Source organism: Oncorhynchus mykiss, chromosome 8 (assembly GCF_013265735.2).
Source record: "Oncorhynchus mykiss isolate Arlee chromosome 8, USDA_OmykA_1.1, whole genome shotgun sequence".
NCBI classification, from domain to species: domain Eukaryota; kingdom Metazoa; phylum Chordata; class Actinopteri; order Salmoniformes; family Salmonidae; genus Oncorhynchus; species Oncorhynchus mykiss.
In genome coordinates, this window is record NC_048572.1 from 52,597,109 (window position 1) to 52,616,372 (window position 19,264).

The following is a 19,264-nucleotide window of genomic DNA, read 5'->3' on the forward strand; positions in this document are numbered from 1 at the left end:
AAAACTAAGGGTGTCACTGACTTTCGCGTGTGAGGCGAACGTGATAACCAATACACTACTGAAACTAAAGTCTGAATAGAAAATACTGAGAAGTGCGAAGGACCAATTTGTTAAAATGTGTTTCCGCCCGGTCTCGAACCGGGGACCTTTCGCGTGTTAGGCGAACGTGATAACCACTACACTACGGAAACCCAATGAGTGGATTACTAAGGGTGTGGCTGACTTTGGCTGGGTGGGACATTTATCGCTCTCAGAACCTAATGAAATCAGAAATTACTTAGTCAATTAATTAAACAATAAGGCTTGAGAAGCCGGGAATTATTGTGTGCAGCGGCTCTTGGAAGAGGCTTGGTGGTTCAAAACTTCTTCCATTTAAGAGTGATGGAAGCCACTGTGTTCTTGGGTACCTTCAATGCTGCAGAAATGACCAATCATTTGAATTTACCACAGGTGGACTCCAATCAAGTTGAAGAAACATCTCAAGGATGATCAATGGAAACAGGATGGACCTGAGCTCAATTTCCAGTCTCATAGCAAAGGGTCTGAAAACGTACGTAAATAAGGTATTTTTAAAATATTTAATGGGTATTATGGCTCTTTCTGTGGAACTCAATTTGGGATATTATGTGAGGTAGACATGAGAAGCCGGGAATTATCGTGTGCAGCCGGAACTTGGAAGAGGCTTGGTGGTTCCAAACTTCTTCTATTTTAGAGTGATGGAAGCCACTGTGTTCTTGGGTACCTTCAATGCTGCAGAAATGACCAATCATTTGAATTTACCACAGGTGGACTCCAATCAAGTTGAAGAAACATCTCAAGGATGATCAATGGAAACAGGATGGACCTGAGCTCAATTTCCAGTCTCATAGCAAAGGGTCTGAAAATGTATGTAAATAAGGTATTTTTAAAATATTTTTTTCATTAATAAAAACTATATGCTATCGCTTTGTCATTATGTGGTATTGTGTGTAGATAGATTTTATTTTATTTCATCCATTTTAGTATAAGGCTGTAACGTAACAAAATGTGGAAAAAAGTAAGGGGTCTGAAAACTTTCCGAATGCACTGTACCTATGCAGGCTAGCTTATTTTCCTTTGCTAGCCAGCCAACTAAATCTATCACACAATAACATCAAGCAGCTGAAATGACAGAAAACGATCTACATTTTTGTTTGTTTTACCTTGGATTATATTGCCATTTCTTTGGATATATCCATTACAATGACCCTGATAAATGAATTTGCCTGGCTCAGAGAAGCTGTCAGTCTGGTCACATTCATACAGATCGCATGGTGGAGGTCCCCAAAAAAACGGCAACATTGATCCACAGGTCGGAGAGGTAGACAGCAAGGTTTAGACAAACCTCAACTGTTTCAAACCAAATGCTAGCCTCTGGGCATTGGGAAATATTGAATATTACAAAATGTTTCCGCCCGGTTTCGAAACGGGGACCTTTCGCGTGTGAGGCGAACGTGATAACCACTACACTACGGAAACCGAATTATTGGAAAACTAAGGGTGTCACTGACTTTCGCGTGTGAGGCGAACGTGATAACCAATACACTACTGAAACTAAAGTCTGAATAGAAAATACTGAGAAGTGCGAAGGACCAATTTGTTAAAATGTGTTTCCGCCCGGTCTCGAACCGGGGACCTTTCGCGTGTTAGGCGAACGTGATAACCACTACACTACGGAAACCCAATGAGTGGATTACTAAGGGTGTGGCTGACTTTGGCTGGGTGGGACATTTATCGCTCTCAGAACCTAATGAAATCAGAAATTACTTAGTCAATTAATTAAACAATAAGGCTTGAGAAGCCGGGAATTATTGTGTGCAGCGGCTCTTGGAAGAGGCTTGGTGGTTCAAAACTTCTTCCATTTAAGAGTGATGGAAGCCACTGTGTTCTTGGGTACCTTCAATGCTGCAGAAATGACCAATCATTTGAATTTACCACAGGTGGACTCCAATCAAGTTGAAGAAACATCTCAAGGATGATCAATGGAAACAGGATGGACCTGAGCTCAATTTCCAGTCTCATAGCAAAGGGTCTGAAAACGTACGTAAATAAGGTATTTTTAAAATATTTAATTTGTATTATGGCTCTTTCTGTGGAACTCAATTTGGGATATTATGTGAGGTAGACATGAGAAGCCGGGAATTATCGTGTGCAGCCGGAACTTGGAAGAGGCTTGGTGGTTCCAAACTTCTTCTATTTAAGAGTGATGGAAGCCACTGTGTTCTTGGGTACCTTCAATGCTGCAGAAATGACCAATCATTTGAATTTACCACAGGTGGACTCCAATCAAGTTGAAGAAACATCTCAAGGATGATCAATGGAAACAGGATGGACCTGAGCTCAATTTCCAGTCTCATAGCAAAGGGTCTGAAAATGTATGTAAATAAGGTATTTTTAAAATATTTTTTTCATTAATAAAAACTATATGCTATCGCTTTGTCATTATGTGGTATTGTGTGTAGATAGATTTTATTTTATTTCATCCATTTTAGTATAAGGCTGTAACGTAACAAAATGTGGAAAAAAGTAAGGGGTCTGAAAACTTTCCGAATGCACTGTACCTATGCAGGCTAGCTTCTTTTCCTTTGCTAGCCAGCCAACTAAATCTATCACACAATCACATCAAGCAGCTGAAATGACAGAAAACGATCTACATTTTTGTTTGTTTTACCTTGGATTATATTGCCATTTCTTTGGATATATCCATTACAATGACCCTGATAAATGAATTTGCCTGGCTCAGAGAAGCTGTCAGTCTGGTCACATTCATACAGATCGCATGGTGGAGGTCCCCAAAAAAACAGCAACATTGATCCACAGGTCGGAGAGGCAGACAGCAAGGTTTAGACAAACCTCAACTGTTTCAAACCAAATGCTAGCCTCTGGGCATTGGGAAACATTGAATATTACATAATGTTTCCGCCCGGTTTCGAACCGGGGACCTTTCGCATGTGAGGCGAACGTGATAACCACTACACTACAGAAGCCGAATGACTGGAAAACTAAGGGTGTGACTGACTTTCGCGTGTGAGGCGAACGTGATAACCAATACACTACTGAAACTAAAGTCTGAATAGCAAATACTGAGAAATGCGAAGGACCAATTTGGTAAATTGTGTTTCAGCCCGGTCTCGAACCGGGGACCTTTTGCGTGTTAGGCGAACATGATAACCACTACACTACGGAAACCCAATGAGTGGAATACTAAGGGTGTGGCTGACTTTGGCTGGGTGGGACATTTATCGCTCTCAGAACCTAATGAAATTAGAAATTACTTAGTCAATTAATTAAACAATAAGGCTTGAGAAGCCGGGAATTATTGTGTGCAGCGGCTCTTGGAAGAGGCTTGGTGGTTCCAAACTTCTTCCATTTAAGAGTAATGGAAGCCACTGTGTTCTTGGGTACCTTCAATGCTGCAGAAATGACCAATCATTTGAATTTACCACAGGTGGACTCCAATCAAGTTGAAGAAACATCTCAAGGATGATCAATGGAAACAGGATGGACCTGAGCTCAATTTCCAGTCTCATAGCAAAGGGTCTGAAAATGTATGTAAATAAGGTATTTTTAAAATATTTTTTTCATTAATAAAAACTACAGTGCCTTGCGAAAGTATTCGGCCCCCTTGAACTTTGCGACCTTTTGCCACATTTCAGGCTTCAAACATAAAGATATAAAACTGTATTTTTTTGTGAAGAATCAACAACAAGTGGGACACAATCATGAAGTGGAACGACATTTATTGGATATTTCAAACTTTTTTAACAAATCAAAAACTGAAAAATTGGGCGTGCAAAATTATTCAGCCCCCTTAAGTTAATACTTTGTAGCGCCACCTTTTGCTGCGATTACAGCTGTAAGTCGCTTGGGGTATGTCTCTATCAGTTTTGCACATCGAGAGACTGACATTTTTTCCCATTCCTCCTTGCAAAACAGCTCGAGCTCAGTGAGGTTGGATGGAGAGCATTTGTGAACAACAGTTTTCAGTTCTTTCCACAGATTCTTGATTGGATTCAGGTCTGGACTTTGACTTGGCCATTCTAACACCTGGATATGTTTATTTTTGAACCATTCCATTGTAGATTTTGCTTTATGTTTTGGATCATTGTCTTGTTGGAAGACAAATCTCCGTCCCAGTCTCAGGTCTTTTGCAGACTCCATCAGGTTTTCTTCCAGAATGGTCCTGTATTTGGCTCCATCCATCTTCCCATCAATTTTAACCATCTTCCCTGTCCCTGCTGAAGAAAAGCAGGCCCAAACCATGATGCTGCCACCACCATGTTTGACAGTGGGGATGGTGCGTTCAGGGTGATGAGCTGTGTTGCTTTTACGCCAAACATAACGTTTTGCATTGTTGCCAAAAAGTTCAATTTTGGTTTCATCTGACCAGAGCACCTTCTTCCACATGTTTGGTGTGTCTCCCAGGTGGATTGTGGCAATCTTTAAACAACACTTTTTATGGATATCTTTAAGAAAGGGCTTTCTTCTTGCCACTCTTCCATAAAGGCCAGATTTGTGCAATATATGACTTTTTGATTGTTGTCCTATGGACAGAGTCTCCCACCTCAGCTGTAGATCTCTGCAGTTCATCCAGAGTGATCATGGGCCTCTTGGCTGCATCTCTGATCAGTCTTCTCCTTGTATGAGCTGAAAGTTTAGAGGGACGGCCAGGTCTTGGTAGATTTGCAGTGGTCTGATACTCCTTCCATTTCAATATTATCGCTTGCACAGTGCTCCTTGGCATGTTTAAAGCTTGTGAAATCTTTTTGTATCCAAATCCGGCTTTAAACTTCTTCACAACAGTATCTCGGACCTGCCTGGTGTGTTCCTTGTTCTTCATGATGCTCTCTGCGCTTTTGACGGACCTCTGAGACTATCACAGTGCAGGTACATTTATACGGAGACTTGATTACACACAGGTGGATTGTATTTATCATCATTAGTCATTTAGGTCAACATTGGATCATTCAGAGATCCTCACTGAACTTCTGGAGAGAGTTTGCTGCACTGAAAGTAAAGGGGCTGAATAATTTTGCACGCCCAATTTTTCATTTTTTGATTTGTTAAAAAAGTTTGAAATATCCAATAAATGTCGTTCCACTTCATGATTGTGTCCCACTTGTTGTTGATTCTTCACAAAAAAATACAGTTTTATATCTTTATGTTTGAAGCCTGAAATGTGGCAAAAGGTCGCAAAGTTCAAGGGGGCCGAATACTTTCGCAAGGCACTGTATATGCTATCGCTTTGTCATTATGTGGTATTGTGTGTAGATAGATTTTATTTTATTTCATCCATTTTAGTATAAGGCTGTAACGTAACAAAATGTGGAAAAAAGTAAGGGGTCTGAAAACTTTCCGAATGCACTGTACCTATGCAGGCTAGCTTCTTTTCCTTTGCTAGCCAGCCAACTAAATCTATCACACAATCACATCAAGCAGCTGAAATGACAGAAAACGATCTACATTTTTGTTTGTTTTACCTTGGATTATATTGCCATTTCTTTGGATATATCCATTACAATGACCCTGATAAATTAATTTGCCTGGCTCAGAGAAGCTGTCAGTCTGGTCACATTCATACAGATCGCATGGTGGAGGTCCCCAAAAAAACGGCAACATTGATCCACTGGTCGGAGAGGTAGACAGCAAGGTTTAGACAAACCTCAACTGTTTCAAACCAAATGCTAGCCTCTGGGCATTGGGAAATATTGAATATTACAAAATGTTTCCGCCCGGTTTCGAAACGGGGACCTTTCGCGTGTGAGGCGAACTTGATAACCACTACACTACGGAAACCGAATTATTGGAAAACTAAGGGTGTCACTGACTTTCGCGTGTGAGGCGAACGTGATAACCAATACACTACTGAAACTAAAGTCTGAATAGCAAATACTGAGAAGTGCGAAGGACCAATTTGTTAAAATGTGTTTCCGCCCGGTCTCGAAACGGGGACCTTTCGCGTGTTAGGCGAACGTGATAACAACTACACTACGGAAACCCAATGAGTGGAGTACTAAGGGTGTGGCTGACTTTGGCTGGGTGGGACATTTATCGCTCTCAGAACCTAATGAAATCAGAAATTACTTAGTCAATTAATTAAACAATAAGGCTTGAGAAGCCGGGAATTATTGTTTGCAGCGGCTCTTGGAAGAGGCTTGGTGGTTCAAAACTTCTTCCATTTAAGAGTGATGGAAGCCACTGTGTTCTTGGGTACCTTCAATGCTGCAGAAATGACCAATCATTTGAATTTACCACAGGTGGACTCCAATCAAGTTGAAGAAACATCTCAAGGATGATCAATGGAAACAGGATGGACCTGAGCTCAATTTCCAGCCTCATAGCAAAGGGTCTGAAAATGTATGTAAATAAGGTATTTTTTAAATATTTAATGGGTATTATGGCTCTTTCTGTGGTACTCAATTTGGGATATTATGTGAGGTAGACATGAGAAGCCGGGAATTATCGTGTGCAGCCGGAACTTGGAAGAGGCTTGGTGGTTCCAAACTTCTTCTATTTAAGAGTGATGGAAGCCACTGTGTTCTTGGGTACCTTCAATGCTGCAGAAATGACCAATCATTTGAATTTACCACAGGTGGACTCCAATCACGTTGAAGAAACATCTCAAGGATGATCAATGGAAACAGGATGGACCTGAGCTCAATTTCCAGTCTCATAGCAAAGGGTCTGAAAATGTATGTAAATAAGGTATTTTTAAAATATTTTTTTCATTAATAAAAACTATATGCTATCGCTTTGTCATTATGTGGTATTGTGTGTAGATAGATTTTATTTTATTTCATCCATTTTAGTATAAGGCTGTAACGTAACAAAATGTGGAAAAAAGTAAGGGGTCTGAAAACTTTCCGAATGCACTGTACCTATGCAGGCTAGCTTCTTTTCCTTTGCTAGCCAGCCAACTAAATCTATCACACAATCACATCAAGCAGCTGAAATGACAGAAAACGATCTACATTTTTGTTTGTTTTACCTTGGATTATATTGCCATTTCTTTGGATATATCCATTACAATGACCCTGATAAATGAATTTGCCTGGCTCAGAGAAGCTGTCAGTCTGGTCACATTCATACAGATCGCATGGTGGAGGTCCCCAAAAAAACGGCAACATTGATCCACTGGTCGGAGAGGTAGACAGCAAGGTTTAGACAAACCTCAACTGTTTCAAACCAAATGCTAGCCTCTGGGCATTGGGAAATATTGAATATTACAAAATGTTTCCGCCCGGTTTCGAAACGGGGACCTTTCGCGTGTGAGGCGAACGTGATAACCACTACACTACGGAAACCGAATTATTGGAAAACTAAGGGTGTCACTGACTTTCGCGTGTGAGGCGAACGTGATAACCAATACACTACTGAAACTAAAGTCTGAATAGCAAATACTGAGAAGTGCGAAGGACCAATTTGTTAAAATGTGTTTCCGCCCGGTCTCGAAACGGGGACCTTTCGCGTGTTAGGCGAACGTGATAACAACTACACTACGGAAACCCAATGAGTGGAGTACTAAGGGTGTGGCTGACTTTGGCTGGGTGGGACATTTATCGCTCTCAGAACCTAATGAAATCAGAAATTACTTAGTCAATTAATTAAACAATAAGGCTTGAGAAGCCGGGAATTATTGTGTGCAGCGGCTCTTGGAAGAGGCTTGGTGGTTCAAAACTTCTTCCATTTAAGAGTGATGGAAGCCACTGTGTTCTTGGGTACCTTCAATGCTGCAGAAATGACCAATCATTTGAATTTACCACAGGTGGACTCCAATCAAGTTGAAGAAACATCTCAAGGATGATCAATGGAAGCAGGATGGACCTGAGCTCAATTTCCAGCCTCATAGCAAAGGGTCTGAAAACGTACGTAAATAAGGTATTTTTAAAATATTTAATGGGTATTATGGCTCTTTCTGTGGTACTCAATTTGGGATATTATGTGAGGTAGACATGAGAAGCCGGGAATTATCGTGTGCAGCCGGAACTTGGAAGAGGCTTGGTGGTTCCAAACTTCTTCTATTTAAGAGTGATGGAAGCCACTGTGTTCTTGGGCACCTTCAATGCTGCAGAAATGACCAATCATTTGAATTTACCACAGGTGGACTCCAATCAAGTTGAAGAAACATCTCAAGGATGATCAATGGAAACAGGATGGACCTGAGCTCAATTTCCAGTCTCATAGCAAAGGGTCTGAAAATGTATGTAAATAAGGTATTTTTAAAATATTTTTTTCATTAATAAAAACTATTTGTTATCGCTTTGTCATTATGTGGTATTGTGTGTAGATAGATTTTATTTTATTTCATCCATTTTAGTATAAGGCTGTAACGTAACAAAATGTGGAAAAAAGTAAGGGGTCTGAAAACTTTCCGAATGCACTGTACCTATGCAGGCTAGCTTCTTTTCCTTTGCTAGCCAGCCAACTAAATCTATCACACAATCACATCAAGCAGCTGAAATGACAGAAAACGATCTACATTTTTGTTTGTTTTACCTTGGATTATATTGCCATTTCTTTGGATATATCCATTACAATGACCCTGATAAATGAATTTGCCTGGCTCAGAGAAGCTGTCAGTCTGGTCACATTCATACAGATCGCATGGTGGAGGTCCCCCAAAAAGCGGCAACATTGATCCACAGGTCGGAGAGGTAGACAGCAAGTTTTAGACAAACCTCAACTGTTTCAAACCAAATGCTAGCCTCTGGGCATTGGGAAATATTGAATATTACAAAATGTTTCCGCCCGGTTTCGAACCGGGGACCTTCCGCGTGTGAAGCGAACATGATAACCACTACACTACGGAAACCGAATGATTGGAAAACTAAGGGTGTGACTGACTTTCGCGTGTGAGGCGAACGTGATAACCAATACACTACTGAAACTAAAGTCTGAATAGCAAATACTGAGAAGTGCGAAGGACCAATTTGTTAAAATGTGTTTCCGCCCGGTCTCGAACCGGGGACCTTTCGCGTGTTAGGCGAACGTGATAACCACTACACTACGGAAACCCAATGAGTAGAATACTAAGTGTGTGGCTGACTTTGGCTGGGTGGGACATTTATCGCTCTCAGAACCTAATGAAATCAGAAATTACTTAGTCAATTAATTAAACAATAAGGCTTGAGAAGCCGGGAATTATTGTGTGCAGCGGCTCTTGGAAGAGGCTTGGTGGTTCAAAACTTCTTCCATTTAAGAGTGATGGAAGCCACTGTGTTCTTGGGTACCTTCAATGCTGCAGAAATGACCAATCATTTGAATTTACCACAGGTGGACTCCAATCAAGTTGAAGAAACATCTCAAGGATGATCAATGGAAACAGGATGGACCTGAGCTCAATTTCCAGCCTCATAGCAAAGGGTCTGAAAATGTATGTAAATAAGGTATTTTTAAAATATTTTTTTCATTAATAAAAACTATATGTTATCGCTTTGTCATTATGTGGTATTGTGTGTAGATAGATTTTATTTTATTTCATCCATTTTAGTATAAGGCTGTAACGAAACAAAATGTCGAAAAAAATAAGGGGTCTGAAAACTTTCCCAATGCACTGTACCTATGCAGGCTAGCTTCTTTTCCTTTGCTAGCCAGCCAACTAAATCTATCACACAATCACATCAAGCAGCTGAAATGACAGAAAACGATCTACATTTTTGTTTGTTTTACCTTGGATTATGTTGCCATTTCTTTGGATATATCCATTACAATGACCCTGATAAATGAATTTGCCTGGCTCAGAGAAGCTGTCAGTCTGGTCACATTCATACAGATCGCATGGTGGAGGTCCCCAAAAAAACGGCAACATTGATCCACAGGTCGGAGAGGTAGACAGCAAGGTTTAGACAAACCTCAACTGTTTCAAACCAAATGCTAGCCTCTGGGCATTGGGAAATATTGAATATTACAAAATGTTTCCGCCCGGTTTCGAACCTGGGATAACCACTACACTACGGAAACCGAATGATTGGAAAACTAAGGGTGTGACTGACTTTCGCGTGTGAGGCGAACGTGATAATCAATACACTACTGAAACTAAAGTCTGAATAGCAAATACTGAGAAGTGCGAAGGACCAATTTGTTAAAATGTGTTTCCGCCCGGTCTCGAACCAGGGACCTTTCGCGTGTTAGGCAAACATGATAACCACTACACTACGGAAACCCATTGAGTGGAGTACTAAGGGTGTGGCTGACTTTGGCTGGGTGGGACATTTATCGCTCTCAGAACCTAATGAAATCAGAAATTACTTAGTCAATTAATTAAACAATAAGGCTTGAGAAGCCGGGAATTATTGTGTGCAGCGGCTCTTGGAAGAGGCTTGGTGGTTCAAAACTTCTTCCATTTAAGAGTGATGGAAGCCACTGTGTTCTTGGGTACCTTCAATGCTGCAGAAATCACCAATCATTTGAATTTACCACAGGTGGACTCCAATCAAGTTGAAGAAACATCTCAAGGATGATCAATGGAAACAGGATGGACCTGAGCTCAATTTCCAGCCTCATAGCAAAGGGTCTGAAAATGTATGTAAATAAGGTATTTTTAAAATATTTTTTTCATTACTAAAAACTATATGTTATCGCTTTGTCATTATGTGGTATTGTGTGTAGATAGATTTTATTTTATTTCATCCATTTTAGTATAAGGCGTAACAAAATGTGGAAAAAAGTAAGGGGTCTGAAAACTTTCCGAATGCACTGTACCTATGCAGGATAGCTTCTTTTCCTTTGCTAGCCAGCCAACTAACTCTATCACACAATCACATCAAGCAGCTGAAATGACAGAAAACGATCTACATTTTTGTTTGTTTTACCTTGGATTATATTGCCATTTCTTTGGATATATCCATTACAATGACCCTGATAAATGAATTTGCCTGGCTCAGAGAAGCTGTCAGTCTGGTCACATTCATACAGATCGCATGGTGGAGGTCCCCAAAAAAACGGCAACATTGATCCACAGGTCGGAGAGGTAGACAGCAAGGTTTAGACAAACCTCAACTGTTTCTAACCAAATGCTAGCCTCTGGGCATTGGGAAATATTGAATATTACAAAATGTTTCCGTCCGGTTTCGAACCGGGGACCTTCCGCATGTGAGGCGAACGTGATAACCACTACACTACGGAAACCGAATGATTGGAAAACTAAGGGTGTGACTGACTTTCGCGTGTGAGGCGAACGTGATAACCAACATACTACTGAAACTAAAGTCTGAATAGCAAATACTGAGAAGTGCGAAGGACCAATTTGTTAAAATGTGTTTCCGCCCGGTCTCGAACCGGGGAACTTTCGCGTGTTAGGCGAACGTGATAACCACTACACTACAGAAACCCAATGGGTGGAATACTAAGGGTGTGGCTGACTTTGGCTGGGTGGGACATTTATCGCTCTCAGAACCTAATGAAATCAGAAATTACTTAGTCAATTAATTAAACAATAAGGCTTGAGAAGCCAGGAATTATTGTGTGCAGCGGCTCTTGGAAGAGGCTTGGTGGTTCAAAATTTCTTCCATTTAAGAGTGATGGAAGCCACTGTGTTCTTGGGTACCTTCAATGCTGCAGAAATGACCAATCATTTGAATTTACCACAGGTGGACTCCAATCAAGTTGAAGAAACATCTCAAGGATGATCAATGGAAACAGGATGGACCTGAGCTCAATTTCCAGCCTCATAGCAAAGGGTCTGAAAACGTACGTAAATAAGGTATTTTTAAAATATTTAATGGGTATTATGGCTCTTTCTGTGGTACTCAATTTGGGATATTATGTGAGGTAGACATGAGAAGCCGGGAATTATCGTGTGCAGCCGGAACTTGGAAGAGGCTTGGTGGTTCCAAACTTCTTCTATTTAAGAGTGATGGAAGCCACTGTGTTCTTGGGTACCTTCAATGCTGCAGAAATGACCAATCATTTGAATTTACCACAGGTGGACTCCAATCAAGTTGAAGAAACATCTCAAGGATGATCAATGGACACAGTATGGACCTGAGCTCAATTTCCAGCCTCATAGCAAAGGGTCTGAAAATGTATGTAAATAAGGTATTTTTAAAATATTTTTTTCATTAATAAAAACTATATGCTATCGCTTTGTCATTATGTGGTATTGTGTGTAGATAGATTTTATTTTATTTCATCCATTTTAGTATAAGGCTGTAACGTAACAAAATGTGGAAAAAAGTAAGGGGTCTGAAAACTTTCCGAATGCACTGTACCTATGCAGGCTAGCTTCTTTTCCTTTGCTAGCCAGCCAACTAACTCTATCACACAATCACATCAAGCAGCTGAAATGACAGAAAACGATCTACATTTTTGTTTGTTTTACCTTGGATTATATTGCCATTTCTTTGGATATATCCATTACAATGACCCTGATAAATGAATTTGCCTGGCTCAGAGAAGCTGTCAGTCTGGTCACATTCATACAGATCGCATGGTGGAGGTCCCCAAAAAAACGGCAACATTGATCCACAGGTCGGAGAGGTAGACAGCAAGGTTTAGACAAACCTCAACTGTTTCAAACCAAATGCTAGCCTCTGCGCATTGGGAAATATTGAATATTACAAAATGTTTCCACCCGGTTTCGAACCGGGGACCTTTCACGTGTGAGGAGAACGTGATAACCACTACACTACGGAAACCGAATGATTGGAAAACTAAGGGTGTGACTGACTTTCGCGTGTGAGGCGAACGTGATAACCAATACACTACTGAAACTAAAGTCTGAATAGCAAATACTGAGAAGTGCGAAGGACCACTTTGTTAAAATGTGTTTCCGCACAGTCTCGAACCAGGGACCTTTCGCGTGTTAGGCGAACGTGATAACCACTACACTACAGAAACCCAATGAGTTGAATAGTAAGGGTGTGGCTGACTTTAGCTGGGTGGGACATTTATCGCTCTCAGAACCTAATGAAATCAGAAATTACTTAGTCAATTAATTAAACAATAAGGCTTGAGAAGCCGGGAATTATTGTGTGCAGCGGCTCTTGGAAGAGGCTTGGTGGTTCAAAACTTCTTCCATTTAAGAGTGATGGAAGCCACTGTGTTCATGGGTACCTTCAATGCTGCAGAAATCACCAATCATTTGAATTTACCACAGGTGGACTCCAATCAAGTTGAAGAAACATCTCAAGGATGATCAATGGAAACAGGATGGACCTGAGCTCAATTTCCAGCCTCATAGCAAAGGGTCTGAAAATGTATGTAAATAAGGTATTTTTAAAATATTTTTTTCATTACTAAAAACTATATGTTATCGCTTTGTCATTATGTGGTATTGTGTGTAGATAGATTTTATTTTATTTCATCCATTTTAGTATAAGGCGTAACAAAATGTGGAAAAAAGTAAGGGGTCTGAAAACTTTCCGAATGCACTGTACCTATGCAGGCTAGCTTCTTTTCCTTTGCTAGCCAGCCAACTAACTCTATCACACAATCACATCAAGCAGCTGAAATGACAGAAAACGATCTACATTTTTGTTTGTTTTACCTTGGATTATATTGCCATTTCTTTGGATATATCCATTACAATGACCCTGATAAATGAATTTGCCTGGCTCAGAGAAGCTGTCAGTCTGGTCACATTCATACAGATCGCATGGTGGAGGTCCCCAAAAAAACGGCAACATTGATCCACAGGTCGGAGAGGTAGACAGCAAGGTTTAGACAAACCTCAACTGTTTCTAACCAAATGCTAGCCTCTGGGCATTGGGAAATATTGAATATTACAAAATGTTTCCGTCCGGTTTCGAACCGGGGACCTTCCGCATGTGAGGCGAACGTGATAACCACTACACTACGGAAACCGAATGATTGGAAAACTAAGGGTGTGACTGACTTTCGCGTGTGAGGCGAACGTGATAACCAACATACTACTGAAACTAAAGTCTGAATAGCAAATACTGAGAAGTGCGAAGGACCAATTTGTTAAAATGTGTTTCCGCCCGGTCTCGAACCGGGGAACTTTCGCGTGTTAGGCGAACGTGACACCCACTACACTACAAAAACCCAATGAGTGGAATACTAAGGGTGTGGCTGACTTTGGCTGGGTGGGACATTTATCGCTCTCAGAACCTAATGAAATCAGAAATTACTTAGTCAATTAATTAAACAATAAGGCTTGAGAAGCCAGGAATTATTGTGTGCAGCGGCTCTTGGAAGAGGCTTGGTGGTTCAAAACTTCTTCCATTTAAGAGTGATGGAAGCCACTGTGTTCTTGGGTACCTTCAATGCTGCAGAAATGACCAATCATTTGAATTTACCACAGGTGGACTCCAATCAAGTTGAAGAAACATCTCAAGGATGATCAATGGAAACAGGATGGACCTGAGCTCAATTTCCAGCCTCATAGCAAAGGGTCTGAAAACGTACGTAAATAAGGTATTTTTAAAATATTTAATGGGTATTATGGCTCTTTCTGTGGTACTCAATTTGGGATATTATGTGAGGTAGACATGAGAAGCCGGGAATTATCGTGTGCAGCCGGAACTTGGAAGAGGCTTGGTGGTTCAAAACTTCTTCTATTTAAGAGTGATGGAAGCCACTGTGTTCTTGGGTACCTTCAATGCTGCAGAAATGACCAATCATTTGAATTTACCACAGGTGGACTCCAATCAAGTTGAAGAAACATCTCAAGGATGATCAATGGACACAGTATGGACCTGAGCTCAATTTCCAGCCTCATAGCAAAGGGTCTGAAAATGTATGTAAATAAGGTATTTTTAAAATATTTTTTTCATTAATAAAAACTATATGCTATCGCTTTGTCATTATGTGGTATTGTGTGTAGATAGATTTTATTTTATTTCATCCATTTTAGTATAAGGCTGTAACGTAACAAAATGTGGAAAAAAGTAAGGGGTCTGAAAACTTTCAGAATGCACTGTACCTATGCAGGCTAGCTTCTTTTCCTTTGCTAGCCAGCCAACTAAATCTATCACACAATCACATCAAGCAGCTGAAATGACAGAAAACGATCTACATTTTTGTTTGTTTTACCTTGGATTATATTGCCATTTCTTTGGATATATCCATTACAATGACCCTGATAAATGAATTTGCCTGGCTCAGAGAAGCTGTCAGTCTGGTCACATTCATACAGATCGCATGGTGGAGGTCCCCAAAAAAACGGCAACATTGATCCACAGGTCGGAGAGGTAGACAGCAAGGTTTAGACAAACCTCAACTGTTTCAAACCAAATGCTAGCCTCTGCGCATTGGGAAATATTGAATATTTCAAAATGTTTCCGCCCGGTTTCGAACCAGGGACCTTTCACGTGTGAGGCGAACGTGATAACCACTACACTACGGAAACCGAATGATTGGAAAACTAAGGGTGTGGCTGACTTTCGCGTGTGAGGCGAACGTGATAACCAATACACTACTGAAACTAAAGTCTGAATAGCAAATACTGAGAAGTGCGAAGGACCACTTTGTTAAAATGTGTTTCCGCCCGGTCTCGAACCGGGGACCTTTCGCGTGTTAGGCGAACGTGATAACCACTACACTACAGAAACCCAATGAGCGTAATAGTAAGGGTGTGGCTGACTTTAGCTGGGTGGGACATTTATCGCTCTCAGGACCTAATGAAATCAGAAATTACTTAGTCAATTAATTAAACAATAAGGCTTGAGAAGCCGGGAATTATTGTGTGCAGCGGCTCTTGGAAGAGGCTTGGTGGTTCAAAACTTCTTCCATTTAAGAGTGATGGAAGCCACTGTGTTCTTGGGTACCTTCAATGCTGCAGAAATGACCAATCATTTGAATTTACCACAGGTGGACTCCAATCAAGTTGAAGAAACATCTCAAGGATGATCAATGGAAACAGGATGGACCTGAGCTCAATTTCCAGCCTCATAGCAAAGGGTCTGAAAATGTATGTAAATAAGGTATTTTTAAAATATTTTTTTCATTAATAAAAACTATATGTTATCGCTTTGTCATTATGTGGTATTGTGTGTAGATAGATTTTATTTTATTTCATCCATTTTAGTATAAGGCTGTAACGTAACAAAATGTGGAAAAAAGTAAGGGGTCTGAAAACTTTCCGAATGCACTGTACCTATGCAGGCTAGCTTCTTTTCCTTTGCTAGCCAGCCAACTAACTCTATCACACAATCACATCAAGCAGCTGAAATGACAGAAAACGATCTACATTTTTGTTTGTTTTACCTTGGATTATATTGCCATTTCTTTGGATATATCCATTACAATGACCCTGATAAATGAATTTGCCTGGCTCAGAGAAGCTGTCAGTCTGGTCACATTCATACAGATCGCATGGTGGAGGTCCCCAAAAAAACGGCAACATTGATCCACAGGTCGGAGAGGTAGACAGCAAGGTTTAGACAAACCTCAACTGTTTCTAACCAAATGCTAGCCTCTGGGCATTGGGAAATATTGAATATTACAAAATGTTTCCGTCCGGTTTCGAACCGGGGACCTTCCGCATGTGAGGCGAACGTGATAACCACTACACTACGGAAACCGAATGATTGGAAAACTAAGGGTGTGACTGACTTTCGCGTGTGAGGCGAACGTGATAACCAACATACTACTGAAACTAAAGTCTGAATAGCAAATACTGAGAAGTGCAAAGGACCAATTTGTTAAAATGTGTTTCCGCCCGGTCTCGAACCGGGGAACTTTCGCGTGTTAGGCGAACGTGATAACCACTACACTACAGAAACCCAATGAGTGGAATACTAAGGGTGTGGCTGACTTTGGCTGGGTGGGACATTTATCGCTCTCAGAACCTAATGAAATCAGAAATTACATAGTCAATTAATTAAACAATAAGGCTTGAGAAGCCAGGAATTATTGTGTGCAGCGGCTCTTGGAAAAGGCTTGGTGGTTCAAAACTTCTTCCATTTAAGAGTGATGGAAGCCACTGTGTTCTTGGTTACCTTCAATGCTGCAGAAATGACCAATCATTTGAATTTACCACAGGTGGACTCCAATCAAGTTGAAGAAACATCTCAAGGATGATCAATGGAAACAGGATGGACCTGAGCTCAATTTCCAGCCTCATAGCAAAGGGTCTGAAAACGTACGTAAATAAGGTATTTTTAAAATATTTAATGGGTATTATGGCTCTTTCTGTGGTACTCAATTTGGGATATTATGTGAGGTAGACATGAGAAGCCGGGAATTATCGTGTGCAGCCGGAACTTGGAAGAGGCTTGGTGGTTCCAAACTTCTTCTATTTAAGAGTGATGGAAGCCACTGTGTTCTTGGGTACCTTCAATGCTGCAGAAATGACCAATCATTTGAATTTACCACAGGTGGACTCCAATCAAGTTGAAGAAACATCTCAAGGATGATCAATGGACACAGTATGGACCTGAGCTCAATTTCCAGCCTCATAGCAAAGGGTCTGAAAATGTATGTAAATAAGGTATTTTTAAAATATTTTTTTCATTAATAAAAACTATATGCTATCGCTTTGTCATTATGTGGTATTGTGTGTAGATAGATTTTATTTTATTTCATCCATTTTAGTATAAGGTTGTAACGTAACAAAATGTGGAAAAAAGTAAGGGGTCTGAAAACTTTCCGAATGCACTGTACCTATGCAGGCTAGCTTCTTTTCCTTTGCTAGCCAGCCAACTAAATCTATCACACAATCACATCAAGCAGCTGAAATGACAGAAAACAATCTACATTTTTGTTTGTTTTACCTTGGATTATATTGCCATTTCTTTGGATATATCCATTACAATGACCCTGATAAATGAATTTGCCTGGCTCAGAGAAGCTGTCAGTCTGGTCACATTCATACAGATCGCATGGTGGAGGTCCCCAAAAAAACGGCAACATTGATCCACAGGTCGGAGAGGTAGACAGCAAGGTTTAGACAAACCTCAACTGTTTCAAACCAAATGCTAGCCTCTGCGCATTGGGAAATATTGAATATTACAAAATGTTTCCGCCCGGTTTCGAACCGGGGACCTTTCACGTGTGAGGCGAACGTGATAACCACTACACTACGGAAACCGAATGATTGGAAAACTAAGGGTGTGACTGACTTTCGCGTGTGAGGCGAACGTGATAACCAATACACTACTGAAACTAAAGTCTGAATAGCAAATACTGAGAAGTGCGAAGGACCACTTTGTTAAAATGTGTTTCCGCCCGGTCTCGAACCGGGGACCTTTCGCGTGTTAGGCGAACGTGATAACCACTACACTACAGAAACCCAATGAGTGGAATAGTAAGGGTGTGGCTGACTTTGGCTGGGTGGGACATTTATCGCTCTCAGAACCTAATGAAATCAGAAATTACTTAGTCAATTAATTAAACAATAAGGCTTGAGAAGCCGGGAATTATTGTGTGCAGCGGCTCTTGGAAGAGGCTTGGTGGTTCAAAACTTCTTCCATTTAAGAGTGATGGAAGCCACTGTGTTCTTGGGTACCTTCAATGCTGCAGAAATGACCAATCATTTGAATTTACCACAGGTGGACTCCAATCAAGTTGAAGAAACATCTCAAGGATGATCAATGGAAACAGGATGGACCTGAGCTCAATTTCCAGCCTCATAGCAAAGGGTCTGAAAATGTATGTAAATAAGGTATTTTTAAAATATTTTTTTCATTAATAAAAACTATATGTTATCGCTTTGTCATTATGTGGTATTGTGTGTAGATAGATTTTATTTTATTTCATCCATTTTAGTATAAGGCTGTAACGTAACAAAATGTGGAAAAAAGTAAGGGGTCTGAAAACTTTCCGAATGCACTGTACCTATGCAGGCTAGCTTATTTTCCTTTGCTAGCCAGCCAACTAACTCTATCACACAATCACATCAAGCAGCTGAAATGACAGAAAACGATCTACATTTTTGTTTGTTTTACCTTGGATTATATTGCCATTTCTTTGGATATATCCATTACAATGACCCTGATAAATGAATTTGCCTGGCTCAGAGAAGCTGTCAGTCTGGTCACATTCATACAGATCGCATGGTGGAGGTCCCCAAAAAAACGGCAACATTGATCCACAGGTCGGAGAGGTAGACAGCAAGGTTTAGACAAACCTCAACTGTTTCTAACCAAATGCTAGCCTCTGGGCATTGGGAAATATTGAATATTACAAAATGTTTCCGCCCGGTTTCAAACCGGGGACCTTCCGCGTGTGAGGCGAACGTGATAACCACTACACTACGGAAACCGAATGATTGGAAAACTAAGGGTGTGACTGACTTTCGCGTGTGAGGCGAACGTGATAACCAACTTACTACTGAAACTAAAGT

General features: G+C 40.6%; 15 non-coding genes across 15 annotated transcripts; all 15 read right to left on the minus strand.

The window, feature by feature from the left end:
* Positions 1–118: 118 nt before the first annotated feature.
* trnav-aac lies at positions 119–191 on the minus strand. The gene has a single exon. It is a non-coding gene; the product is annotated as a tRNA-Val (tRNA).
* A 1,435-nt stretch (positions 192–1,626) lies between these two features.
* trnav-aac lies at positions 1,627–1,699 on the minus strand. The gene has a single exon. It is a non-coding gene; the product is annotated as a tRNA-Val (tRNA).
* A 1,233-nt stretch (positions 1,700–2,932) lies between these two features.
* On the minus strand, positions 2,933–3,005 carry trnav-cac. Its single transcript has one exon. It is a non-coding gene; the product is annotated as a tRNA-Val (tRNA).
* A 129-nt stretch (positions 3,006–3,134) lies between these two features.
* On the minus strand, positions 3,135–3,207 carry trnav-aac. Its single transcript has one exon. It is a non-coding gene; the product is annotated as a tRNA-Val (tRNA).
* A 2,736-nt stretch (positions 3,208–5,943) lies between these two features.
* On the minus strand, positions 5,944–6,016 carry trnav-aac. The gene has a single exon. It is a non-coding gene; the product is annotated as a tRNA-Val (tRNA).
* Positions 6,017–7,451: 1,435 nt separating this feature from the next.
* On the minus strand, positions 7,452–7,524 carry trnav-aac. The gene has a single exon. It is a non-coding gene; the product is annotated as a tRNA-Val (tRNA).
* A 1,233-nt stretch (positions 7,525–8,757) lies between these two features.
* Positions 8,758–8,830, minus strand: trnav-cac. Its single transcript has one exon. It is a non-coding gene; the product is annotated as a tRNA-Val (tRNA).
* A 129-nt stretch (positions 8,831–8,959) lies between these two features.
* Positions 8,960–9,032, minus strand: trnav-aac. Its single transcript has one exon. It is a non-coding gene; the product is annotated as a tRNA-Val (tRNA).
* A 1,075-nt stretch (positions 9,033–10,107) lies between these two features.
* trnav-aac lies at positions 10,108–10,180 on the minus strand. The gene has a single exon. It is a non-coding gene; the product is annotated as a tRNA-Val (tRNA).
* Positions 10,181–11,274: 1,094 nt separating this feature from the next.
* On the minus strand, positions 11,275–11,347 carry trnav-aac. The gene has a single exon. It is a non-coding gene; the product is annotated as a tRNA-Val (tRNA).
* A 3,908-nt stretch (positions 11,348–15,255) lies between these two features.
* On the minus strand, positions 15,256–15,328 carry trnav-cac. Its single transcript has one exon. It is a non-coding gene; the product is annotated as a tRNA-Val (tRNA).
* Positions 15,329–15,457: 129 nt separating this feature from the next.
* On the minus strand, positions 15,458–15,530 carry trnav-aac. Its single transcript has one exon. It is a non-coding gene; the product is annotated as a tRNA-Val (tRNA).
* Positions 15,531–16,630: 1,100 nt separating this feature from the next.
* On the minus strand, positions 16,631–16,703 carry trnav-aac. The gene has a single exon. It is a non-coding gene; the product is annotated as a tRNA-Val (tRNA).
* Positions 16,704–17,936: 1,233 nt separating this feature from the next.
* trnav-cac lies at positions 17,937–18,009 on the minus strand. Its single transcript has one exon. It is a non-coding gene; the product is annotated as a tRNA-Val (tRNA).
* A 129-nt stretch (positions 18,010–18,138) lies between these two features.
* trnav-aac lies at positions 18,139–18,211 on the minus strand. Its single transcript has one exon. It is a non-coding gene; the product is annotated as a tRNA-Val (tRNA).
* Positions 18,212–19,264: the final 1,053 nt, after the last annotated feature.